This window comes from Amblyomma maculatum, chromosome 10 (assembly GCF_055883805.1).
Source record: "Amblyomma maculatum isolate TAMU_Amacu chromosome 10, ASM5588380v1, whole genome shotgun sequence".
NCBI classification, from domain to species: domain Eukaryota; kingdom Metazoa; phylum Arthropoda; class Arachnida; order Ixodida; family Ixodidae; genus Amblyomma; species Amblyomma maculatum.
In genome coordinates, this window is record NC_139353.1 from 132,322,149 (window position 1) to 132,332,964 (window position 10,816).

Below are 10,816 nucleotides of genomic sequence, written 5' to 3' on the forward strand. Positions count from 1 at the left end.
GCTGGGAATTGTCTGTGCTGATCACGGCCACCGATTTAAAAGTGTCTTCGTCAAAGTTGGCAAGTTTTAGACCACGCGGTAATACAACAGGTTCGTTAGAGCAGTTAGTCGTCCACAAAGAAGAATGGCCATCCATGACTGAGATGATGCAGCGGGGAATCAGAATACTTTTCTTCGCGCAGTTGAGGGTGAGTGGTTCAACCACAGCGTCGAACGCATCACTGGCACAGCTGGAACTAACAACTCGTATAAACTGTGCTGACATTGCAGGAATGACTGTCTTCCGAAACCGAAAGCGTGCTAGGATGGGTCCGCGAATTTTCACGCAAAGCAGATTCAATTCGAGTGCTCACAGAAATGTCTCCATTGCGAAAGTCGAGAGTGGCCCCACATTGCTCCAGAAAATCGAGTCCAAGAATTACGTCATGCGTTGATCGAGTAAGTACTGCGAATTCAGTTCGGAATGTGTGGCCGGCGATAACAAGATTCACGGAACAGACTCCAAGTGGGTTAAGCGGTTCGCCACCAACACCACATAATGTTGTCGTACTATCCCAAGCAAACATAATTTTACGACCAAGGCAGTTTTTAAAAGCGAGACTTATAATAGAAATAGTTGCACCTGTGTCCAACAACGCCATAGCACGTACACCGTCCACAAACACTTCAATTCGGTTCTTTAACATTGAAACGGGCAGAGGTATGGGTAAGCTAGAATCATTTGCGACCTCACCTCCATCGGCCGCACTCACTAGTTTCCCGGAGGTGGCGAACGTCGTCGGGGAGAAGGGGATTGTCGTAGGCGCCGAGATGGTGGTGTCAGGCTACGGTCAGAGGCCGGTGATTCGTTTCGGTTCAGCACCATTCTGCGTTCTTGTCGGCTAGCTGTTGATCTGTACTCATTCCGGCCAGGTGTTCTTCTATATGAATCATCATTTTCAGCAGGAAGCCTTGTACGAGAGTTCACCCACTGTTGGCGATACTGCTGGTACGGACGACGGTTGCGGCAAAAGCGGGAAATGTGGCCGATCATCCCACAGGCATGACACACTGGCGGCTCACGTTCATTCGATGAATAAGGTTCGTCGTCGCTTGTATTAAACGTTTCATGCTCTGGATGTGGTCGACGAGGAGGACGAGAGTGCTCGCTGTTGTAGGCATTGATGTTGAGAGGCTGGGTGTTCGGGCGATGAGCAGCAGAGCATCGGGTGTCCGAAGGAGACGTAGCAGAGGGATCATAACAGGTAGAAGATGGGCTGTCAGACGAAGAGGTGCTCCTGTAGACGGGTGTGACGTGGCCCCCAATACCTTGATGCCTCCGAAGCTCTTCGCAGACGATCTGGCGAATTGTATCTGCCAGGCTTGTCGTTTCAGACACATCCACACTAGCGACAGTTGTCACATTAGGCAGCCGACCAAACTTCGGAATGATACGGCGTTGCTTCAAAGATTCAAACGTGCGGCAGTGTCGTCTTACATCAGCGGTGGTATTCAAATCGTCCTTGCAGATAAGAAAGTTGTACACGTCTTGCGCTATTCCTTTCAGGAGATGACCCACTCTGTCTTCCTCAGTCATCCGAACATCAACTATTCTGCACAGCTTGAGGACTTCTTCTATGTAAGTTGTGCAGGTCTCCCCCGGTACTTGCGCTCGTTGAGCCAGAGTCTGTTCGGCGCTTTTTTTTCGAGCATCGGCATCACCAAATCCCGCTCTCATTTCTTCCATGAAGCAATCCCAGGTGGTAAGAGATGCTTCATGATTGTCAAACCATGTTAGCGCAGTTTCTTCAAGAAAGAATACCGCATTCGCCAACTTGGTAGTCGCATCCCAGCGGTTGTATTTGCTCACCCGATTGTAGTGGGTGAGCCAGTCATCCACGTCTTCCCCGGGCTTGCCATAGAAGTGCCGGGGTTCCCGATAAGGCTGTGCGGTGGTCGGATGAGCTGCTGGCGTGTGCTGTGTTGAACCATCTGCTTGCGCCATCTCCGTCCGAAGGGGGGGTAGCCCAGCAATTCTTCTGCTCCGGCGAAGTAGGAGAGGTTCCGTGGTGATCTGCAGCCCGCAAACTCCACCACACTTGTTACAACGTTTATTTACACAGATGGTAGGATACGCTGGAGATTAGCACACTACAGCGGACAGACCCAGCTTCCTCGTCCTCTTCTCCTTATTCCGCCAAACCTCATCTTCCTTCAATAAGGACCGCGGGAAGTGCGTGACAATATAAATTGAAGGCTGTAAAGACCTAATTCTGGTCGTAAAGATCACGCGCAGTCAAAAGCTTCTAAGAAGACATAGAATCAGCAATGGGTAAAGTAAAATCATGGTATACTGTACTTATGGCGACTTCAATGCCAGGTAGGCAAAATGCAGGCTGGAGACCAGGCAGTGGATGAATGTATGGCCCCGCCACGACGATGCAGAAGACAGCTGACTACTGTGCAAGATATGTACCAGTGTTCGAACCCAACCGCCAGCAAGATACGTTTCGGTGGAGGCGAAACGGAGTAGCGTCTATGTGTTCTGCGATGTCAGCGGATGTTAAACAACTCCAGGTAGTCGAAATTTCCATAGTCCTCCACATGGTTACTTAGGGATGTTAAAGCCTAAAACAAAACAAAAACGAGTATGGCATTCGTTCTAGACACAGCAGCGGAGCTAATAGTAGAATCCGCAGAATATGCAATAACTTCAGCATCATGAACGCCTTCCCTTGCAAAGGAAAGAACTGAAAGCTTTGGACAAGGAAAAGTCCAAATGGGGAGGCTCAAAAATGACATACTTTATATTGTAACGTAACACAGAAGGCGCTCTGGCACTCTGGCACCGAAGAACACCAACCATCAGGTCAGCACGAAAGCAGAGCACCGTTTTTGCTTTGTCGTCTTCTCCGAATCGCCCGCTCAAATCTTCGTCGTCCGTGAATGACATGTGTCATTGCCCCCCCCCCCCTTCTTGGCAGCATTGCCTCGATGCTGCAAATGCTTTGATGCGATGAGCTGACAGATAGTAAGCTAGGTTGGTATGGATACCATATAACACAAAACGGGGCACCATCAGTATCAAGAATAGTCAGCGGGGCGATCGTGGTAGGGTTTTATCCGGACGACGTGTACAACATATCAGTGAACTTGCGTCGTCTGGCTTGAGGGATCTTGGGTCGCGGATTCAACTTCGTAAGTAACGTACCGCTGAGGCGGCGCGGAGGACACGGTATGGGCCGAAGTACCGGCGCAGCAATTTTTCAGAGAGCCCACGATGACGATCGAACGGGCATCCAAATCCAGATATAGTCGGCTCGTAGGCAGCGAAGCGCCGTCCCTTGATGTAACGGTCAGCGCTAGTTTCTGTTGTAGATATATGCGCTGCCTTGCCAGCTGCCGCGCTTCTTCCGCACGCTGGGTAAAACTAGCAATGTCTAGGTCACGCTCATGTTCGTCGTCGGTGTATACGGGCAGCATTGTATCCAATGGAGTGGTCCACTCGACGGCCGAAGACAATTAAGCTCGAAGGGTGTGAGCCGCGTCGTCTCCTGAAGTAATTTGATCCCAGGTCTTATGCTCTATATCCACATAGAATGTCGGCCAGAATTCTGTTTAGCCGTTCCACCAAGCCATTAGTTTGCGCGGGTGGTATGCCGTGGCCCGTCTATGGCTAGTGTGTGCAAGGTTCAGTACAGCCTTAGTCAGGCGGGCCGTAAAAGCTGCCCCGCGATCGGTAATAATAACAGCCGGAGCGCCATGACGCGATACGATGTCGTGGACAAAAAAACTCTGCTACTTCGGTGGCAGTTCCATATTTGTGAGCGAAGCGCGGTCTGAGCATATCGGGTCAAGTATAGTCTGTCATGACAACAATCCAACGCTTTCCATTAGTTGACTTCGGAAAAGGACCAAGAAGATCCATCCCCACTTGTTGGAAAAGAGTTTTCGGTGGAGCGATCGGCTGAAGAAATAGCTGGTTTCACGGGTGGATCCTTTCGGCGTTGACAATCACGGCAGGTTTTAGCGTAAGATCGTACTGGAGGTAATAATTTCGACCAATGCTATTTCTCCTGAATTCTTGCAAACGTACGACTAACTCCCAAGTGGCCGGCGGACGGTTCGTCGTGACAAGTCAGCTGCGTATACGTACTACGAGTAAAAATGTCTCTTTTGATCTTTCAAAATTGCACTTGTAGAGAACTCCACTTCGTAAAGCGTATGACTGCAAGCCACGACGAAAAACAAGCGGTACTCTACCACCGCGTCCTTCCAGATAATCGATGAGCGGCGCCAGCTCCGGGTCCTTGTGTTGAAGGTCAGCCATATGGGATTGGGTAATGGCCCCCATAAAGGGAAAATCGGCGCTTTCCACCGCAGTGGAGTCCAATGGCGCGCATGACAAGCAATCATCATGGTGTTTATGTCCCGACTTATAGACAACAGTGACGTCATACTCTTGAAGACGGAGGCTCCAATGAGCTATAGCGGTCTTTAATTAAGGCTTGCCAGCCAGCACAAGGAATGATATGGTCGCTGCCAATAAGGAAGGGTCGTCCATACAAATATGGTCGAAACTTGCTGATGGCCCAGATTACCGCAAGGCACTCCTTCTCCGTTGTCGAATAGTTCGCCTCCGATCGCGAGAGTGTTCGGCATCGCGTAGGCGATAACCCGTTCTACTCCGCCTTGCCACTGAATGAGTACCGCGCCGAGACCAACGTTGCTGGCATCAGTATTATACGTCGGTTGCGGCGTCTTCGTCGAAATGGGTGAGTATTGGGGGTTTGTGTAGGCGGCTTCTATACGCTCCTGGAAGGAACGTTCTTGATCGTCTCCCCACAGGAAGGGTATGTCTTCTCTGGCTATGTGACGTCAGTGGTTCAGCTATCTTAGAAAAATCTTGGAAGCGTCGGTAGTATATGAACAAAGACCTATACAATCGTAGAAGCGCCCTTTTGTCGGTGGGACGTGGAAAATTTGACACTGCGGTAGTCTTCTTGGGACCAGGGAGAACGCAAGCTAGCTGACAACATGGCCGAGAAAGCGTAGTTCCTTGAAAGCAAAGTGGCATTTCTCAGGCTTGATCGTTAGTTGCGCGCCTTTGAGTGAAGCCCGATGCGCAACCGGTCCAAGTGTTACTCGAAAGTAGGCGAGAAAATAACAACATCATCTAAGTACACCAAGCCACGGCCGGTCTCGAGGGAGAGAGCGAGCGCGCGCTCTCCCCCGAGACCGGCCGTGATCAAGCACGGCTGCCACTTCAGACCTGATAAAACCGTGGAACGTGGCCGGTGCACAGCAAAGACCGAACGGAAGCACCTTAAACTCGTATAGGCCGTCGGGCGTCACAAATGCAGTCTTCTCTCGGTCTCTCTGATCCACCTCGATTTGACAGTATCCGCTTTTGAGGTGTAATGAGGAGAAGTACTTGGCGTCGCGTAGTTGGTCGACGGCATCATCAATCCTGGGCAGCGGGTAGACGTCCTTTTTAGTTACGTTATATTTAACTTTCGGTAATCGACACAGAATCTCAAGGTGCCATCTTTCCTTTTGACAAGGACCACTGGCGACGCCCATGGGCTCGTCGAAGGCTGGATCACGTCGCCCGCAAGCATTTCATCCACTTGCGTTCTAATGGCGGCATGTTGAAACCCGGTACAGGCGCTGGCATATCCGGTAACACGTGGTCTCATCGCGGTGATGATGAGGTGCTTGCATGGCGACAGGAGTACGACCGACCTTCCTAGCTGTGGCGAAGCAGTCTGCGAAATCACCCAGAAGAGCCGAGAGAAGATTCCCCTGATCGGGCCTCAAGTCGGGGTTAATTTTAACGGTTTGCAGAGCATGACAAGATGCGGCCTTCTTTAGGGTTCGCTCCGGCGGTGCATAAACGAGGAAGGCAGTAACATCGTGAAGGACGGCTACAGCCGTGTCCTTGGCGAGATGCCGCATCTCCTTAGCAAAATTTGTCAGGAGGACAGTAGCACAACTGTTCTGGAGTTGTACAAGTCCTCGAGCAACGGCTAATTCCTTCTCGAGTAGTAGCGGGAGGTGCCCATCCGCGATGCCCTCGTAATCGTGGAATAAGACATGCTTTACAAGAACCAACACACTATACGTGCCGGAACCCTCACGTCATCGTCGACTATACGCAAAACGTTCAGACCCGGATCCTCATTTTCAATGCGCGCCACGGCTCGTTTCGTCGAAAAGGAAACGAGCTTCTTTCAGGTCAATGACAGCGCCGTTGGTCTGCAGGAAGTCTAGACCAAGGATCAAGTCTTTCGCACTCAGGAAGCACGATAAATTCTCCGACATACACAAACCACGGATGCCGACCCGCGCGCACTTGCCTGCAGGTTCAATCAAGTGACTATATCCGCCGTGCGAATTTTCAGGGCCGGACCAATGTGCCAAACTTTCTTCAATTCTCGGGCGAGACCACGGCTCATTACTGAATAATCGGCACCATGTATCGAGTAAAGCGGTGACATCCACTCCATCAATCGTTATAAATCGGAGGTTATGCCGGATGCTGTCGCTACCTGACGGAAGCGAAATCTCGTGACGATGACGGAGGATCTTCACATTTCCCGACATCAGTGACCCTGCCTCCGAAGGCCGCTGGTATTAGTTTTCCCGGCTAGGGCTGGGAGAGGAGCGGCGTCGGAAAGAGTGGGGACTTTCGAATGGTAGCATCGTCATGGACGTAGACCGACGCTCTTGGTAACCGGACGTGACGGGATACTGTCGCGCTGCAAGGCCGCTTGCAATCTCAGTAGGCCTTTCGGCATTCCGAGGGTAGAGGTCCTCCGAGGCGAAACCCCGCATGTTGACGTGGCGGTACGGGCACGCCCGGTAAAGGTCACATGGCTTCCCCGCAATGATAGCACAGGGGCCGACGGTCCCGGGCCCCATACTTGACTTTTACGGGGTCGCTGGTAGATTGGCGGAGGGGAGTAGCGATCGAGGCTCCATGCGAGGACCCTGCGGCTCCATTGCTGGAGCTGGCATTGATACTATATGGTCCGGCGGGGGAGCCTTACGTAGGACGGACGCGTAGGTGGGCCTCGCGTCGAACGTCTGGTGGGGAACGTCAACAACTTGCTAAGCTGCCATACGCACCTCGTCCCGGACGACTTCAGCCAGTGAATGAAAAGATGTTGTGTTGCAAGGCATCCGGAGCGCTTGCAGTTCCTCCCGCACGACAGAAACGGATGAGATTGTGTAGTGCGTCCATGTCGCTGCCGACATGCACAGGGGGTGCGTCGGACCCAATGATGTTCACGTCACGGTTGTACTGACGGGCCCGGTGTTGCAGCGTTGTCTCCATGGTCACTGCCTCGCTGAGAAACTCCGCCACAGTGCGCGGTGGACTGCGCACCAGTCCAGCGAAAAGTTCTTGTTTAACGCCCCGCATCAGGTGACGCAGCTTCTTCTTCTGGCATTTGTGGGTTTGCAAGCTTAAAAAGGCGTGTCATGTCCCCAAAGAACATATATGCACGCTCTCGTTCTGGCGCTGACTGCGCGAGTGTAGCGCAGCTTCTGCTCGCTCCCGGCGAACGGCGCTAGGAAAAGTGGCTTTCAAATCACGACAGAAGGCTGCCCAGGATGGGAAGGAAGCCTCATGGTTTTCAAACCATGTCCGTGCAGACTCTTCAAGAGCGAAGTACACGTTGTGGAGCTTACGCTCATCAGTCCACCCGTTGTAACGAGCGACCCGCTCGTAGGTCTCAAGCCAGTCCTCGGCGTCCTCGAACATGTCTCCATGAAAAGAGGGGGGTGTTCGCGGCTGATGACACAGGATGTGGGTGGGAAGCCCGCTCTCAGATGTCATTGCAGCAGGTTCTACGGCCGTCTGAGGGTGCGTCGTCCTGGTAGCGGCCGGAAGGGATCCCAATTCAGGGGGCTCTCCACGTAGGCGGCGGCCGAGGCGTTGATGTACGGGGGTAAGCTCCGTAGCGACGGTTGATTATGCAGGACTGGATCGATACCCTGCAATTCCTCCACCAGATTTGTAACGTAACGTTACACAGAAGGCGCTCTGGCACCGAAGAACACCAACAACCAGTCAGGTCAGCACGAAAGCGGAGCACCGTTTTTGCTTCGTCGTCTTCTCCGAATCGCCCGTTCAAATCTTCGTCGTCTATGAATGGCATGTGTCAATATTGTGCTCTAACTCTGGCATTAAGAAGGAAGTGGAAGACACCGGAAAGATGCAATGCAGTGATCATGGGATGGCAAGGTCTCAAATTAGTCTAGATTGAAAAAGGAATGGAATAAACTAGTACAGAAGGCCATCAACAAATTAGCAGTAAAAGAGAAAGAATGGAGGATCTTGTTGCAGAATAGATATTTGGCTTTAACTTAAGAAGACAATCTTAGTGTAGAAATAATAACTTGAGGTATTGTTACTGAGTGCACAGAAGGTGGTAGGTTAGTTAAGATACTGGTAAGATATTCAAGGAGGCAAAAGATCTGATTAAGAAACATCAAAGCATGAAAGCCTTAAACACAATAGACAGGTTAGAACTAGCAGAGCTACAAAAGCTAATTAATAAGAGTAAAGCCTCCAACAGTAAATTTAACATGGAGAGAATTGAGCATGTTTTAAAGAATGGTGGTAAGCAAAAAGCAATTAAGAGGAAACTAGGCATAAGGAAAAATCAAATGTATGCACTTAGTGACAGGGTAGTGTCATTACCAAGATGGGTAAAATTGGTCCTAAACACGCTGCCCGACAGTTATAAAACTTCAGCCTTTATTCCAAAAGCATGTTCTTCAGTCTCCTTTGCAATCAGACTTGTTTTCAATTAAAAGCCTAGTCCCCAGCCAGCAGGCATTCTTCATGATAGTGAATAAAGACTTTGGATGGTTGCCTTCAAGAGCAAGGTGCTGGACAACTTGTCGGCTTCAATCTGCATTTTTTTTTTCTTTTGGGAATGAGAGACTGGTTTTTATTAACCGTTGCGCCTTTTCGCAAGCTCTCTGCAAGCCATCCTGAAGTGGTGCCTGTATAGCGTTTAGGCAGAATTGAGCATGTACCGTTTCTTTTTCGTCATAGAATGGAAGGGTGTGGTATAAGAACAAGACGTTCTGGTTGATATTTATTTGCTTTGCACTGTTTTTAATGTTCTTATTGTTGCTACTATTTTTTCATTTTCCAGCTCCTGGCCACAGAGCAAAACAAGTTTGAGACCCCTGGATAAGATTGTCAAAGCAGCAAAGGAGCTCTACACAGTAGGCGAAGTAATCAGGACGATGAGAATGGCAGTAGGATAGAGCACACATTCCGCCGGTAATGAATCAAGTAAAGAAAGCTTTAGAAACTATGGAAAGGGAAAAGCAGCAGGGGAAGATGAGAGACTGTGGGTATATATAGTGTTAGGAAAACTGGCCATATCATATAAGCAAATGCCTCGTGACCTCAACTGCACCAGAATCTTTAAAAAATACTGTTATCTTCATTTATAAAAAAAAAGTATCAGACTAATCAGCCTACTAATCATTACATACAAGGTATTTAAGGAGGTAATTGCTAATTGAATTGGGGCAGCCTTAGACTTCAATCAACCAAAAGATCAGTTGGGCTTCGCAAAAGCAACTCTATAATGGATCATGTCCACATTATCAACCAGGTGAAAAAAAACTGCTCTGAACATAACCAAAACCCTATATATGTTGTCTCGATCTTTGCCAGCAACCAGCCAATATTAAGCCAGAACAGCTATAGACAAAATCTGGAGAATATTCATTTTTCGTAAGCAAGTAGCAGTAGCATTTCGACCAGTACGAAACACAGGAGTAGCTACATGATAGCATTCATAGCTGACAAAAAAGCATCTGACTTAGTTAAAACCTCAGCAATAATTCAGGCATTGCGAAACTGGGGTGTAGATAAGCCATATGAGAAAATAATGGAAAATATCTACACAGACAGTCATGAAATTACTATAAAAGAAGGGGGTTGACCTAGGAGGCAGGATCCTGCCTGCACTATTCACCACTTGCTTAGAGGAAAAATTCAGATACCTGGCTCGGGAACAGTTATGGATAAGGGTTGATGGAGAATATCTCGGTAATCTACAATTCGCTGATGGCACTGCTTGCCAAGTAACTTCAAGGACGAACTGGGAAGAATGATTTATGATCTAGAGAGGCAAAGCAGAATGTTGGGCCTAAAAAATAACACAAATGTTCAACAGCCTCAAAAAAGAACAGCCCTCTACAATAGGCAGCAAAGCTTAAGTGGAAGAGAACACGCATACTTAGGGCAGGCAGTAGCCGCAGATCGTGACCACAACAAAAGGGAATTGCATAGAAGAAACGGATTGGGATGGTGCACATTTAGCAAGCACCCTCATGAAAGGCAGCTTACTAGCATCCTTAAAAGACAAGTATACAACAGCAGCATCTTACTGTCACGCAATAATGGGGCAGAAACATGAAGGTTAACAAATTCTGCTCAAATTGAAGACAATGAGAGAGTTAGAGAATGGAGAATGGCAGGTGTAACATTAAGAGATAGGAAGTGTGCAGAGTGGGTCAGATAAATAACTCGAGTTAATGAGATTCAATTTTACATCAAGAAGAAATGGGCATGGACAGGGCATGTAGTGCGTGGAGAGGACAACTGATGGTCACTTAGGGTAACAAATTGGATTCTAAGGGAGGAAAAGCGTAGCAAGGAGCGGCAAAGTTAGGCAGATGATATTACGAAGTTTGAAGGTATCCAGTGGAAGCAGCTAGCACAGGACTGGAAAAATCGGAAGTAAGGTGAAACTAAGCTCCTCAATAGGTATAGCCGGGTTGATGATGGCGGCAATGTGTT